The sequence below is a fragment of the Macaca fascicularis genome, chromosome 5, assembly GCF_037993035.2.
Source record: "Macaca fascicularis isolate 582-1 chromosome 5, T2T-MFA8v1.1".
NCBI lineage: Eukaryota > Metazoa > Chordata > Mammalia > Primates > Cercopithecidae > Macaca > Macaca fascicularis.
In genome coordinates, this window is record NC_088379.1 from 175103370 (window position 1) to 175119915 (window position 16546).

At 37.3% G+C, this 16546-nt stretch overlaps 1 long non-coding RNA gene across 2 annotated transcripts in view; it reads left to right on the forward strand.

Moving 5' to 3' along the window:
* LOC102122164 (uncharacterized) overlaps window positions 1-16546 on the forward strand; it is a 139858-nt gene that overhangs the window by 103776 nt on the left and 19536 nt on the right. For both annotated transcript variants that reach the window (XR_012435214.1, XR_012435213.1), the window contains 4 exons: window positions 5502-5551; window positions 8405-8602; window positions 11755-11841; window positions 15124-15181. This is a non-coding gene — a long non-coding RNA (uncharacterized lncRNA). The remainder of the gene's footprint in view (window positions 1-5501; window positions 5552-8404; window positions 8603-11754; window positions 11842-15123; window positions 15182-16546) is intronic.

The following is a 16546-nucleotide window of genomic DNA, read 5'->3' on the forward strand; positions in this document are numbered from 1 at the left end:
CAAATAATTAAATTTCATCCTGGGCTGTACTGCAGTTGGTTACTGCAGTTAGCTGTTATAGCTATAGGGGAGAAACATAATACTTCCTTTTACCTGGAGATGTAAAATAACTAAATTTGTGTGTGGGAGTTTACCTTTTTGGACTACATGTTCTGTGTGACCAATAAATTGTATAGTAGGTGAGTCTTCAATGATCGTATTTTAAAGACACATTGCTCAAATTTACATTGTTCTTACTTGATCCTCTACAAAAGTAAGAACATACCATTAAATCTTAACTCATTTGACATCATGCTGCAGGAAGATAAGGTATTAAAGTGTGGGTATATTTCTTTCTGTTGATTTAACATTATAAGGCATAGATACTGTGATATCCAAGACAATAAATAGTAAACATATTCATTATTATCTATTTTTAAAATGTCAGTTATCTTAGAAGTTATTTATTTTCCAATGTTGTGGATATTGAAGTTAATTTCTCTGATTAATGTCAAAAATCGTCTGCTGTAGGGAAGAAGGGCTGATATCCTTTAACTTTTTGAAAGATTGTAGGTAAAGATTTCTTTGGAAACCTAGGAACCACACAGAAGGGGACTTGAATTATACTGAAAATCAAACTCCTTTTTCAGGAAGATCAAGGAACCATAAAAGAGCTTTGCCCAGCCTGGAACACCCCTTTCCTTAGTCCTTATCTGTCTCAATTCTTTCTTGAATGTCTATTGGTATTCACCTTCTCCAGAAAGTTTTTTGGATTGCCTGGCTAACTCAGATCTACATTTCTATAGTTCAAACCCCTAGCACTACAGTTTATAAACAAAAATATCACAAAGGTTGGTTTGCTTGTCCTCAGCATATAGTTAATAGGTGTTTGGTGAATGAAAAAGTTGTCAGTTGGGGCTATTGACCTTCAGAGGGGGAACTGTTATACCTGCTTGCTAATAGTCAGAAACTGTCTAGCGGTAGTAGACATTCTCAATGTCTATTAATTATTTTAATTATTTAAGAGTACCAAGAAAGAAGATATAAAAGACAGAAAAAAGAAAGGGAAAGGGAAAGGAAAGGAAAGGAGAGGAAAAGAAAGAAAATTTAGTTGAGTAGGGTTGACAAGTCTCTAAAAGCAGGTCATGGTGCAAATTCTTGTGTGCCTGACACAGAAACAATAAGTAGCTTACTATTGACCAATGGTAATTTCATTCTTAAATTAAGACATAGGCAATGAAACGTAGACCACGACCATATTTTCTCTCTCTGAGTTCTACATGCATGAAATGAATCTTTGAGGGACATTCCACCGGGCCAAAGTCTAGGCTGAAAGATCTTTTAAAAGGTATAAAAATGAGAACTATTTTAATTTTTAAAAAATTAAGAATAGGCTGCAAGAAGTTATAGCAGAGAAAAGGTAAAGAATTATATCCTAAAGTATGAATCACATGTGTCTTGAGTTTATGCATTTTTAAAGTTTAATCCCTGAATTAAACTAGAATTCACCATCTATTAATTTTATTCTAAAGTCCCCCTCTAATTTCATAAGCCAGTTTTACAAGCTTTTGGTTTAATTTATAATTGTGTAAGAAAATTGTGGTTCTTCAAATCATACTAAAAACAAATTTAAACCAACCAATCCAAACAACAAAAAGCAAAACGAGAATGTACAGAAAGACATAGAGAAAGAGATTGACAAAAATGGGAAGGCATCTAGAATTCATGTTGCATAGAAACTTGGGCTGGAAAAAGAGGACTGAAATGGAATATGATTGATAACTTCACAAAGTAGGCACAAATTGGAAGTCAACACAGGCTGGCTTCATTTCAATATTGATAACTTTCAAAGCATCAGAGCTGTGCAGCACCAGGCAGAAGGACCTCATGAAGGAAGGCACACTCATTACTGGAAATGTTCAAACAGGGCCTGGGTGACCACCTCTCTGGGTGTTGGAAGGCCAAGACTTTGAGAAGCCATTCGATGAAATTTCTTCTAATTTTTAGATTCTATAGAATGTACTATCCCACAAAGGACATGGGAAAACACCTCTCTATTTCCTTATTCTTTCATTTTCTCATATCAAACCAAATAGAATTGATAAAAATCTATCTTAGAATGAATAACAGAGAGTATTATGACACATTTCCTAAGTAGCTAAAATCTATAATGCTCCAAACAGAATAAATGCTAGGCTCAAATCCCTAAATCAGATGGAGAAAGGAAAATACCCAGGTCTATCTTTTATAACATTTAAAATATTATATTTGATATAGTGCTGATTTTCTACCATTTTATTAGCTATAATGGTTATTACAGTTATAAGTTTTAATATGTCTATATATATATATGTTCTAAAAGAAAAGATGAGTTTAAGTGATGCAGGACTTATTAGTTCTGTAGAACATATTAACCATTGCACTATTTTCTCTTTTATACTTATTCAGAAACTAATTGTATATCATACTGAAAAGAAGAAATTATAAGATCTAAAAACAGGCCTAACTGTCCGGAGGCAGAAGGAGATAGGTCCCATGGTGCTGACTTGTACCTTGTTAGGATGGCTCACTAAGTCATGCTTATGGGGGTGTTTGAAATACATTTTCAATTAATTTAACAGGTGTTTGTGTGCCTTTAAGGGATCGAGGGTAGAAAGGGAAACACACTATGTTATTTTCTCACTAAGAGTCACAGTCAGTGGGAGAAACAGACAGGTGAACCTAGAATTACAGTATGTTAAGACAGACACAATAATAGAAGTACATCAAATTGCTGCAGATCAGAGAGGAGGGGCATGTATTCCGAAAGGAAAGTCAGGAAAGCTTCATGGGAAATGTGAGATCTGAGCTCCAAATTTGGAAGAGTGAATTCATGTGGGCTACATGAAGAGGAATGAAAGGATTCCAGCAGTAGAGTGATTCAGAGGTATCAGTCTGATACTGTCAGGTAACTGATGCTGCAAGAAAGTGCTGGACCAGTCATGAAATGGAGAGTGAAGCAGGTGAATGGACAGCTGGGAGCTCAATAAAATGAGTTGTTGGCTGGAAGGGGAGGGCATAAAGGTAGGGTTGAAATAGGACCGTTAAAGGCAAGCCTGATATAAGAGTGGGTTGAAGGGCAGACTGAGAACTAATCTTCAGAATATTACTTTTTTTTACTTGTATTATATAAAGCTTTCTCTAGTGTGTGGCTTCATGGCTTTATGGGTCATGGAATGTCTTTCGACCAGCATCAGACACCCAGGTGGCAGCCTCAAATAGCACTGCCTGTGTCCTGCTGGAAAAGCCAGATGTTGGCTTGTTGCTTTTTTTGCATGAATTTTATAAAATTGCAGAAAATTCTGGGGAAATGGAACTTTGATTACTCATATTTTTCTGCCCATGGGGAAGATGTGATTTTAGAAGAGAAGAAAGATAGGATATACTTGATCATATGTTATTTTTCATGATATATTGTTGATTATATGCAGTAATAAATTTAAAAGTAATAAGGAATCAATGCTTTATTTCCATGAAGAGGGATCTTAGTTGTGATTCCATAAAGGTGGCCGGGTGTTTTTCGGGAGGATTGTGGAGATGGATGGTAGCCTTCTGCTCTTGGTTGTCTTCTTGCCTGGTTGCTCACTATTCCCTTTACTTTTATTTCTGTTTATTTATTTAATTTATAATTGATATATTATGGTTGTACATATTTTTGGGGTAAGTGTAATAATTTGTACATGTACACAGTGTGTATTGATCAAGTCAAGGCAATTGGGATATCCCTTTCAGATTTACTCCAGGGCAGATCCCCTGTGCACATCTAATTGAAGCAGGTGACCTGGATGGCTTTTAGGTTCACCTTAGCCTGACTAAACTTTAGCCTTCTTTCTGATGGCAGCCCCAGATCTCTCTTTTCTTACAGCATTCATTCGTTGTAGAAAACTTGCAACTCTTTCTGTGCTCCTTTGAAATGTAAATCTTTGAAAAAGCCTCTTGCCTGTTTTGTAATCCTGAATTGTTTTTCTCAAGGAGCTGAGGGTCCTCCTTTTGAAATGCAATTATCAAGAAAAATAGAGCCCCCATCTTTCTGGCTCCGTGTGGGGATAGGAGCCTAACTTTGATAAGCAAAAATTAGCGAACACAGAGGGCCTAATTGCATTGACCAATTCCCCACAGATGACTCCTGTACTTTTCCACTAGGTCACCTCAGCATTTAAAAGCTCTTCTAACTTTGGTTTCTGCAGAATTGAGTTCAGTCTGTTTCCCTTATTGCCATAATCTTGGCCCCTAATGCAATAGGTGTGGAATAAATCTCCCTTACCTGTTTAACTTGTCCACTGCAACTTTTCTTTGACATACGGTATGCCTAGAATCACACTAAAAGCTGGCCACATAAATCTATGGCCAAAAGAGGGTTCAGTATAAGGTGAAATTGGCCCTAGCAGCATGTGTTCATGCTAGGTGACTGGAGATTTTAAAAACCTAGGTAATGAACATAGCGTCTCTCTCCGAGTTCTGTGTGCACAAGGTGAATCTTTGAGGGATGTTCCACTGGGCCAAAGTCTAGGCCAAAAGATCTTTTAAAAGGCATAAAAATGAGAACTGTTGGGGCAGAATGATTAGCTGTGTCAACTGAAAGTAAATATAGAATACTGGATGGGACTGAAGGATGGAGATAATTATTCCGCTGCACATTCAAGGAGTTAAGTTGTTGTGTTCTGCACCCCCCCAAAGATAAGATGGAAAATTAAGTCATATATGGAACAAATCTCTTTTTATGATGGTAAAGTTTCTTTGAACTGCTTTTATGCCTTCCAACTAGTGAAGATAATTGGATAGGTTATTCAATGATTCTTATATGACAACTTTACTTGCAAAAACAAAGTGGGTCAAAAATGCAAAGATAGCATTCTGCTTTAATGCAAAGATGGGAAATAACATAAGCAATTATCTGACAAATGGCAGCTGTTTAAACTGCAGGGTACTAAACTGGTATCTTAGCAGGGGTGTCATTATCTATAGGCCATTAAAAGTTTGTTTCTTTATTATTTCATTTTTATTGGCTTTGGTTTTAAAAAGGGAAAGATAAACTCCCCAACTGAAGGCTTTAATACTTTTACTATATAAATGTTGCTCTATTACCAAAAAGATATCTTGTTATTTGATTAAAGTTCTCAAAAGAGTAATCTCAACTTTTTATTATTTCTATTTAGAGATAAAAAAAATACTTGAGTGTGTATTTGTGTAACAGCCAAGTTGAAACTTTTATGTTGACATTATTCTTGCTGAAGTTTATCTTCACAATTCATATAAATTGATGATTGATGAGAAATTTTAATTTTTTAAAGTAAAATTTGGATGCGATTAGCATCTCAGGACAGAACATTCTTCACGGATAGAATTCTGTCTACATGGAAGTGGGCAGATAAATGGGGCAAACTGTGGTGGAATGGCAAAGGAGGTAAGGTTACTTTCCATTGCTCCCGTTTATTTTATTTTTTTTATGAACTCCTAAGCACCATCTCTCTCTTTCATTTCAGGTATTCAGTATCCTGCTAATTGTAATCCGATCTCCCCTGGAGAGAAAATGGTAATTACTTTCAGGTTCATGAATACCAATTGATGCATTTACCTCATTATTTTCTTTGATATGACAGCTACACTAATAGATCAGAACAAAATGTGTCCATGTAGCATCTTGAGTTCATCAAGTCACTTTGCAAGTTATCTCCAATATATCTGGGTTAGCTATAGAAATAGAAGCTAGATGCTGGCACCTGTAGATAGATTAATAATCAAATGTCTGCATTCGTAGAATGACTACTAATGAACTGCTGTCAACAAGAAGAAAAAAGTTTGATCGGTGTAAGAAAAAAGTTTGTAGCTGTGTTGCTTCTCTCTTTACTATGTTCTTAAATGAACACATATGGGCGGTGTGTGGTGGCTCATGCCTGTAATCCCAGCACTTTGGGATGCTGAGGTGAGCAGATCACTCAAGCTCAGGAATTTGAGACCAGCCTGGGCATCATGGCAAAACCCCGTCTCTACAAAAAAATACAGAAAATTAGCTGAGCATGGTGGTGTGTGCCTGTAGTCCCAGCTACTTGGGAGGCTGTGGTCAGAGAATCACCTGAGACTGTGAGGTAAAAGCTGCAATGAGCAAAGATCAAGTCACTGCACTCCAGCCTGGGTGACAGAGTGAGACCATGTTTCAAAAAAAAAAAAAAAAAAAAAAAAGGAAAAAGAAAAAAGAAAAAGAAATTAACATACGAGAAATACACTTTTTTTTTGGTATGATGTGCAACCTAGAAGGAAAGTGAGCCTATTGGGCACAGTGGCATCAGGAGCCACTGAAAAATTTGTCAGACTGGGAAATTGTGTTATGCCTTTATTAAGGATGAAAGTAAAATCCTACACTGGTGAACTCAAATCCCATGAAAGTAGGGACAGACATAGCACAAAGCATGCAAATGGAACTGAGATTTTAACTGAAAATACATTTAATATGAATCATCAGTCAGATATGATCGCTATAGAGACTAGTGCAACTTTGGTTAAATTAATAGAAATGTACTTTAGAGAATGATGGAGGCATTATCCTTGTCTTTTCTGTGTGTCAGGCAACACTTTGCCTACTGCTTTTAGTCCTAAGTGCCACAGTTTAAGGGAAAAGTGCACAAATTGAGGGCAGTTAATGGAAGGAGCTGGGGAAGAAGACGCCATGCTGTAGAACTTTAGGAAGCATTGGAGCTATTTAATTTGATGAAATGAATGTGCCTGTGTGTATCTGTGTGGTTAGAAGCATGAAATGGGTATATTGGAAGAGCTACATATCAAAGGATGGTTACCTGCATTCTATTTAGATCCAACAAATAGAATTAGAAGAATTAGAATTAAAGAGTGCATAGGGCTGGGTGCAGTGGCTTATACCTATAATCCCAGCACTTTAGGACACGGAAGCAGGAGGATCACTGAAGGTGAGACCAGCCTGGGTAACATAGTGAGGCCCCCATCTCTAAAGAAAAAAAAAATGAGGCGCACATGGTGGTACATGCCTGTAGCCCCAGTGACTCAGGAGGCTGAAGTGGGAGGATTGTTTGTGCACAGGACGTTGAGGCTGTAGTGAGCTGTGATCAGGCACTGCACTCCAGCCCGGGCAACAGAGTGAGACCCTGTCTCAAAAACAACAACGACAAAAACAAAAACAAAAACAAAAACAAAACAAAACAAAACAAAAACAGAATCAAAGAAAGTACTCTAAATGGGGACATTCTTTTGTCTAATAAAATCTTAAGGCCGGGCGTGATGGCTCACTCCTGTAATCTCAGCACTTTGGGAGACCGAGGTGGGTGGATCACCTGAGGTCAGGAGTTCCAGACCAGCCTGACCAATATGGTGAAACCCCATCTCTAGTAAAAATAGTACAATCAGCCGCGCCTGTAGTCCCAGGAGAATTGCCTGAACCTGGGAAGTGGAGGTTGCTGTGAGCCAAGATGGCGTCACTGCACTCCAGCGTGGGTGACAGAATGAGACCATCTCAAAAACAAAACAAAACAAAACAAAACAAAACAAAACAAAACAAATGAACAAACAAAACCCCAAAAAACTTCCATAAATTTCCTAGCTGATTTAGGGTAGAACACAGTTCCTTATGCTGGATATGTGAGCACACATCTCCAAGTGATTCCTGTTTACATTTCCAGCTAGATTTGATGCTTTTTTAGTAGACTTTCAAAATCTCTTTTTTAGTAAACTTACTTTTTAAGTAAGTTCTTTTAGTAAACTTTCATAACCTCTTTTCTGAGATGTTTCTTTGCACTTCTGTAAGAAAGTTCATGGCAACAGCTTGTTTAAGAATGTGTCGGGCTGGGGCGCAGTGGCTCACGTCTGTAATCCCAGCACTTTGGGAGGCCGAAGTGGGCGGATCATGAGGTCAGGAGATCGGCCATCCTGGATCACACGGTAAAACCCCCTTTCTACTAAAAATACAAAAAAATGAGCTGGGTGAGGTGGCGGGCGCCTGTAGTCCCAGCTACTCAGGAGGCTGAGGCAGGAGAATGGCGTGAACCCAGGAGGCAGAGCTTGCAGTGAGCCGAGATCGCGCCACTGCACTCCACGCCCAGCTTGGGCGACAGTGCCACACTCTGTCTCAAAAAAAAAAAAAAAAAAAAAAAATTATTCTATTACTGGAAGTGCTGACTACATATCTTATGTTAAAGTTGCTTAAATGATCACATGATTTTTATTGGTAGTATTTAATTACAAGTTCCATTTGTCTTTTCTTTAATAGCCTCATTCTACCTCTGTCATTACAGTTGTTATTGCTATCATATGACTTGTAAGATAATTCCAAATATGTGGATAGAAAGTAAAAGTTTTAATGAGTCACTAAAAGATCTTTTTGATGGTTCTTTCATGTTTTTGTCTTGACTTGCAACTCTAGAAGCTGCTCACCTTCATGATTTTGTCTGGAATCTGGATGATCTTTTGCCTGGACAATGGTCAACACGCAATTTGGCTTTGAAGAGTAGGGCCCACAATCTCAATTGTGATACAGAGAAGAGCCCACATTTCTACTCAGATTTTTGCTATAAAGATAGACTTCGTATCTAAAATAATAAAGAATTAATTGATACCTCACGTAAGTTGAATCATGCAATCTGTCCTTCTGTGACTGGCTTATTTCACTTAGCATAACTCCCTCTAGGTCCATCTATTTCACCTATATGATGTATCTAAGATACTTAAATGCATAGAAGCTGAAAATAGGATGGTGGTTGCTAGGGGTTGGCAGGAGGGGAAGAATGGGGAATTGTTGCTCAACAGGTATAAAATTTCATTTATGCAAGATGAATAAGTTCTAGAAATCTTCTGTACAACACAGGGACTATAGGTAACAATATGGTATTAGATACTTAGTAATTTGTTAAGAGGATAAATCTCAAGTTGACTGTTCTTATCACAAAACAAAACAACATAAAAGATAATAACAAAACAAAAGCAAAACATAAAAGAATACAAAGAAATTCTGGGAGGTGATGGATGTGTTTAATAACTTGATTTCGGTGATGGTATCTCCGATGCATGACTTGGTCCAAACTGATCAAACTTGCAGTATGATTTTTCTGTATATTAATTATACCTCAATAAAGCTGTTAAAAATTAATTCATGCTGATATAAACTTTAAAAACTTTGAGATGCAATTAAAATGCAAGATTTAAAGAAATGTGAACACTGGTTGAAAATTAGTGAGAAAACATCTAATTCTGCCAGTCATCTCTGTTTCTCATTTATGTCATGCTACTTCTATCTAGATCAGAGCAAACTCATTCTGAAACTGTCTTGCTTTTAGGTTCTGTCTTTCCAGGACCCATAGCCAGGAGCTGCTTTCCACTTACAGACACAAGTGGCTCGCTCACTCTTCTAGGTGTTAGCTAGCAGGGGCAGAGCTTTCTCAGGTATTTTAGGATTTGTTGTTGGAAGGTCTCTGCTATGTTCCTGAAAATTCATTTTATCCCCTTTTTCCTTTGCAACATAGAAAGAGGAAGAAACAGTTACGTGGATTATTCTGTGTGAATCCTCTTATAATTTTTATCACCACAATCACCAGCTTCCCTGCAGTTTCATTTCACTTTTCTTTTACCTTATTAGTGTGTTATTGTTAATTTAAACATAAAGATATGACTTACTCATTAAACACTGCTCTGCTGGTTCCCCTAGCAATGGTCCTAAAAGGTTTCCAGATCATTTACAAACCTACATCTAATTCAATCTGATTTTAGTTACAGTCCAAGCTTATTATTACATACATTTTAAAGTATATTTAAACATAGCATCATTTGTAGTTTAAAAACAGAGATGTAAAATAACTTTGAAAAGAGGAAACTGAAGCTTTGTAATCATGTAGATACACTACCTGAATGACTTACTGATAATTTCACTTTTTAAGTACCTTTTACTAAAATTAGTCCGTATGTTTTTGTTTGGTTTGTAAGGTGTATAAGTGTCAGATCCTTAAGGGCGCTCAGTCCTCATGGAGTTTATAATCAAGTAAGAGTCAGGTGATCATTTCATTGCCATTAAAATATTCATCAAATATAAATGACATTCTTTAAATTCACCTCTGTTAGACTGACTCACTGAAATCAAACCTTGTCATTCCCTAGGGAACATATTCCAATTTATGGCCAGGATGCTGAATGCTCACAGCTAGTAAATTATTTTTTACTAAGTTGCAGTGAGGCACCTGCTTGCTAAGAATTAGTTGTTGGTTCCCAAACCTATTTATGCCAGTTGTATATATTTCTGTAATAATATATTATAAACAAATATTATAGAAACTAATGACCTTGTGAATAAAAGAGTGTCTTATTTCTATGAAGACTAAGTTGAAGTCTTTTGAAAGGTTATAATAAAGGTAATAAAAATAATCATTAAATTATGTGTGGGCAAGATGACTACAAAAGATTAGAGAAAATCTTAAATTTTCAAAAGGTTATATACTCTGATTATTGTAAGAATCTTTAGATTTCCATTGTATTTAAAGAAAATACTGAAGCAAACAAGATGTTTTAGGACTTCAACCAGCAGATTCATTCTTTAATTTAAAAAGCCTTTGTTAGATATAATTACACTGGCAAATGTATACATTTTTAGATAAAATTAAAAAAAAGTGTATGTTTTTGATTTTTCCTTTTAACAAACTTTTAAAATTAACTTACTATTAGCTTTGCCCATGTATGCTAAGAGGACTTTTACAATGACAAGTAAGAAGAACACATTGATGATACGTGTTTTGGTTCAGACATTTCCAGAGCCATGGAATAGCATGAAAAAAAAAAAAAAAAAACCTCTTCAAAATAGAATTTTTTCCTTTGAATTGGAGTCAAACTTAGAAGCATCCATCAATGGATGAATGGATAAAGAAAATATGGTATATATACACAATGTAACACTATTCAGTCTTAAAAAAGAAGAAAATTCTGGCATTTGTGACAACATGGATGAACCTGAAGGACATTAGGTTAAGTGAAATAAGCCAGGCATAGAAAGACAAATACTGGCTGGGCATGGTGGCTCATGCCTGTAATCCCAGTACTTTGGGAGGCCGAGGTAGGCAGATCATGAGGTCAGGAGTTCGAGACCAGCCTGGCCAACAAAGTGAAACCCCGTCTGTACTAAAAACTGGGCATGGTGGCGAGTGCCTGTAATTGCAGCCACTTGGGACGCTGAGGCAGGAGAATCACTTGAAACTGGGAGGCGGCAGTTGGAGTGAGCCTAGATCGCGCCACTGCACTCCAGCCTAGGCAACAAGAGCAAAACTCTGTCAAAAACAAACAAAACAAAACAAAACAACACAAAGAAAGACAGACAAATATTAGATGATCTCACTCATATGTGGAATCCAGAAAAGCTGAATTCATAGAAGTAGAGAGTACAATGGTGCTTACCAGAGGCTGGAGGGAGGTAGGAGGAATGGGGAGATGTTCAAACGGTACGAAGTTTCAGTTAGACAGGAGGAATATGTTTTAGAGATTTATTGTACAGCATGGTGACTTAATTAATAATGCATTGTGTATTTCAAAATTGTTTTAAAAAGTAGATTTTAAATGTTCTTATTGCAAAAGAACAGCATGTGAGGTGATAGATATGTTAATTAACTTGATTTAATTATTCTTATGTGAACCTATATCAAAATAGCACATTGTACCTCATAAAATATATAAAATATTACTCATCAATTAAAGATAGGCTCGAGGAGTTACTGAAAGGCTTTGGTTGATCGTTTTCAGAGTCTTTTCATAATAGTGATCTCATGTGGAATACAGAGGGACTCCTTCAACAGCTCACAGGAAAACAGCTGTGTGATTCACAGGAAGGTAGGTCCTTTTAAGTTTAAAACGGAGTTATGTTGGTGGTGGGTGATTTGTTCTGAACGTAAATCTGGGATTGTTCCTAGATTATTAATTCCTCAATGACAGATGTTTTTGTGTTTCTCTCGGCAAGGGGCAAAAGTGCTAAACGAGAGTCACAAGACTGCCAGGTTTAAGCATTATTAGCTTGACTCACTCAGTGTCACCACTGTCAGCTGGATACAATGGGTAACACCTCTTCTTATATGACAGTCTTGTTTTGGGATTGAGACAATGCAATGGAGATTAACATGCAAGACAGAAAGTCCTATGTACAATGATGTGTTTTATCTGCTGGGACTGGGATGCAGTAGACTTTTGACAACTTTTGTCCACACACGGATTTCAGAGAGGATGTTTCTTTGTTGTGTCCTGTCAACATATATGAGACAAACTGCAGATTCCTCTTAAGGGAGCTGAACATTAATTCATTGATAGCCCACTTTTTTTTTTCCAACACAGTGAGGCACAGTATTATTGTAGGGTATAATAAATTCCTCCTCAAAGATTTTAGCCTGTAAAGTGTTAAGTACAATGAGTTCTGAGATCCTCTCCAAAGAACCAATGTATCTGTATGTTCATCTCCCCTGTTCTTTGTTCTTCATTTTAAAGTTTAACTTCCTCATTCTCTTTGTCTCCTTGCCCCTAGTTTCAGCAAGCAACCCCCTCCTAACCTATATCACCTGCTCCATTCTGAGTCACCCCTGGTCACCTGCTCTGACCTGAGTCTTCTGAGTCACCTATTCTGTAACTGTCCTTTCCACCAAACTACTCACCCTGCCACTCCAGGTCGTACCTCTACTCTCTTTAAAATAGCCAGTTGGAATTAGCTTAGACTGTGTGGTCCAACCCTAGCCAATAGGGGAACAACACAGCAGTAGGGGTTACCTGCATCAGGGATAAGAACCCCTTCTCCTCCCTTGTTCAGGTGTGCTCTGGCCATTACTCCATTCACGAATGGCACCCTTCTATAGAAGTAAAAATTGCCTTGCTGAGAAAATTAAATTTATGTTCAAGTGCTATTTCTTTTGTGGCACTGCAAATTTGTTTCTAACACTATTTTCTCTAGCTAAAAGAAAGAATAGTCTGAAGTATCGTTACTGCACAAGGGAATCTGCTGCCTCTTGTATCTATGTAAAGTTTTACTTTGCCTTCTGATATGCCGATTGATGTCTAAAAGTTCTTTCCATCTTATTTATTAATGATTTTGTCAAAACTACCTGAAAGTGCATATTCTAAGATATGCAATTGTATCCATTATAACTAGATGGATGATAAAGTCTCATTAAGAGAGACAATTGAAAACATGCTGTCTGGTGTGATAAATACTCTTTTTTTGGAGGCAAGCATTAGCACTGAATTCTTTTTAGGTCTTTTTAGTTTTTTTTCTTTTGCTTAATTTCTGTTAAATAGTGAAATTCTGCTATACATAAAGTATATATTGTAATACGCCTCTCTTCAGGAACCTCTTGCCTACTTCCTTAGCATCTAAAACTATTTCCACCAAAAAGATCAATTGAGATGAGAACATTAATTTATTTAGGGGGATGTATGTCAATGTTGCTCTCATATTAGGTGCTACTATATACTACTGCTTAGGATCATCAAAAAGTGAATTAATAATACTGTAGTTAATATGGGATTTTAGATTCCACCTAAAAACAAAATCTGTTATTTATTGAGAGTTTACAGTGTGCCAGGCTCTAGAACCTAAATAGATAACCTCACTTAACCCATTTATCAACCCTATTAAAGGTAAAGAAAGAGAATTATACAGGTTGTATTTGACTTAAGGTCAAATACATTAAAAAAATTATTATTGCCATTTAAAAAATAGATTTAGGGGAACAAATGCATTTTTGCTACATGGATATATTGTGTAGTGGTGAAGTCTCGGCTTTTGGTGTACCCATCACCTGAATAGTTTACACTATACCCAATAGGTAATTTCTCATCCCTCACACCCCCACCCTCCCACCTTTTGTAGTTTCCAATGCGTATTATTCCACTTGTATGTTCATGTGTGTACACACTGTCTAGTTCCCACTTATAAGGGAGAAAATGTAGTATTTGACTTTCTGTTTGTGAGTTATTTCACTTAAGGTAATGGCCTCCAATTCCATCTATGTTACTGCAAAAGACGCAATTTCTTTTTATGGCTGAGTAGTATATTCCATTGTGTATATGTACCACATTTTCTTTATCCAGCATCCATTGATAGACATTTAGATTAATTCCATGACTTTGCTATTGTAAATACTGCTGCAATAAACATACATGTGCAGGGGTCTTTTTTTTTTTTTTTTTTTTTTGAGATGGAGTCTTGCTCTGTTGCCAGGCTGGAGTGCAGTGGTGCAATCTCAGTTCACTGCAACCTCCGCCTCCCACATTCAAGCGATTCTCCTGCCTCAGCCTCCCAAGTAGCTGGGACTAGAGGCACACGCCACAATGCCCAGCTAATTTTTGTATTTTTAGTAGAGATGGGGTTTTACCATGTTGGCCAGGATGGTGTTGATTTCTTGACCTTGTGATCCACCTGCCTTAGCTTCCCAAAGTGCTGGGATTGCAGCTGTGAGCCACCATGCCCAGCCAGGGGTCTTTTTAATACAATGATTTAGTTTCTTTTGGGTAGATACCCATAGTGGGATTGTTGGATCACATGGTAATTCTATTTTTAGTTCTTTGAGAAATCTCCACTGTTTTCCATAGGGGTTGAACTAATTTACATTCTCACTGACAGTGTATAAGCATTCCCTTTTCTCCTCAACCTCACCAATATCTGTTGTTTTTTGACTTTTTAATAGTAGCCATTCTGAGTGGTTTAAATTGGTGTGTCACTGTGGTTTTAATTTGTGTTTCTCTGATGATGAGTGATGTTGAGCATTTTTTCATATGTTTGTTGCTGCTTGTATGTCTCCTTTTGAAAAATTTCTGATTGCATTCTTTGCCCACTAGAGTAGAAGGTCCCCAAGCCTCAGACCATGGACTGGTCCATGGCCTGTTAGGAATCAGGCTGCACAGCAGGAGGTGAGTGGCCGGCAAGCAAGCGAAGCTTCATCTGTATTTACAGCTGCTCCCCATCACTCACATTACCTCCTGAGCTCCGCCTCCTGTCGGATCAGCAGTGGCATTATATTCTCTTAGGAGCATGAACCCTATTGTGAACTGTGCATGCAAAGGATCTAGGTTGCACGCTGCTTATGAGAATCTAATGCCTGATGATCTGTCACTGTCTTCCATCACCCACAGATGAGACCATCTAGTTGCAGGAAAACAAGCTCAGAACTCCCACTGATTCTACATTATGGTGAGTTGTATAATTGTTTCATTATATATATTATGATGTATTAATAATAAAGTGCACACTAGATGTAATGTGCTTGAATAATCCCCAAACCATCGCTTACTGCCCTGGTCCATGGAAAAATTGTCTTCCACGAAACCAGTCCCTGGTGCCAAAAAGACTGGGGACTACTGCACTAGAGAATTAACATCGATTTGAATCCAGGACTGAATCTTAAGAATGGCCTTTTAACCTAGTGGTTTCAATCCTGGCTGTACAGGAGAATTACCCAAGACACTTTAGGAAAATTTTCAGGTCTGGGTAACATACCCTGAAATTATGAATTGATTTTAGATGAGGCACGTGATTCCAACATGCAGTAAGGGTTAAAACTACAGATTAATTAATGCCTTTGATTCCCTCAAATTGATGACAGATAGGAAATACTGTCCACTTTTTCCTCCTCTCTGTGTCATCATTTCAGCAATTATGAAGAGAGCTGCAGTCGATGCTTTTTTTTCTGATTCCCACATGTAGTCTATGCCTTAGAAGGAGCTTGTTAGCAAATTGTACAAGTAGAGCAGTAGCAAAGAAATCCATTGAACATAAGATAACAAAAATCATATTATTTGAACTTAATACTTATTAACCTAAGTAGATACAGTAAGTAAAAATTTTAGCAAGCCAGAGGCTGGTATGAACTTCTATCAATTTTCTCGGTGAGAATTAATTTAAAAAATATATAAAGTCGATTGGTCATTACTTTAACTTAAGCTAAACCTTGCTTAAAACATCTGCTAGAGAATTAACAGGACCATCCTTTCGGAGTTGCTCAAGATTGGCTGAAGGAAGCAAAGCTACATTTCTTGGTAAGAGTATTAAGATGTGTCATTCCAGTGGTTTTAGAGCTCAGCATATCTAATCCACAAAAGCACCTGAATAAGGAATGTTTGATTTGCCTCTCTGTCCTCAATGTTCTGTTATCTCAAGTTATTTGTTTTCCTGATATGTTAAAATGCTCACACTGTTTTAACCCCCACAAATAGATACGTGAATTTGTAGAATATGAAATTTTATCCTGATTTTCATGTGGAGTGAATGGTTTATCTACCACATGAGAAATATGCCTGACAGAATTTTCTTGCTTCTGCTACTGCATACTTACTGACTCTTGTCTGGTAGACTTATTTGTTCTTACTTATGAATTAAGTCTGCCCAGAGTTTGAACCTCGTGTTGTACTGGGCAGGGAATAGAGTCCTTGCCTTAGGGAAGAAAGTACTCTTTTTATGCCTCAGTTCCTTTTTTCAGGTGTCCTGGGTGCTGCTACCTGGTACCTAGTGGCAGAACCCCATGCCATGGTTCATGTGGGTCCCAGAACCCTGAGACGA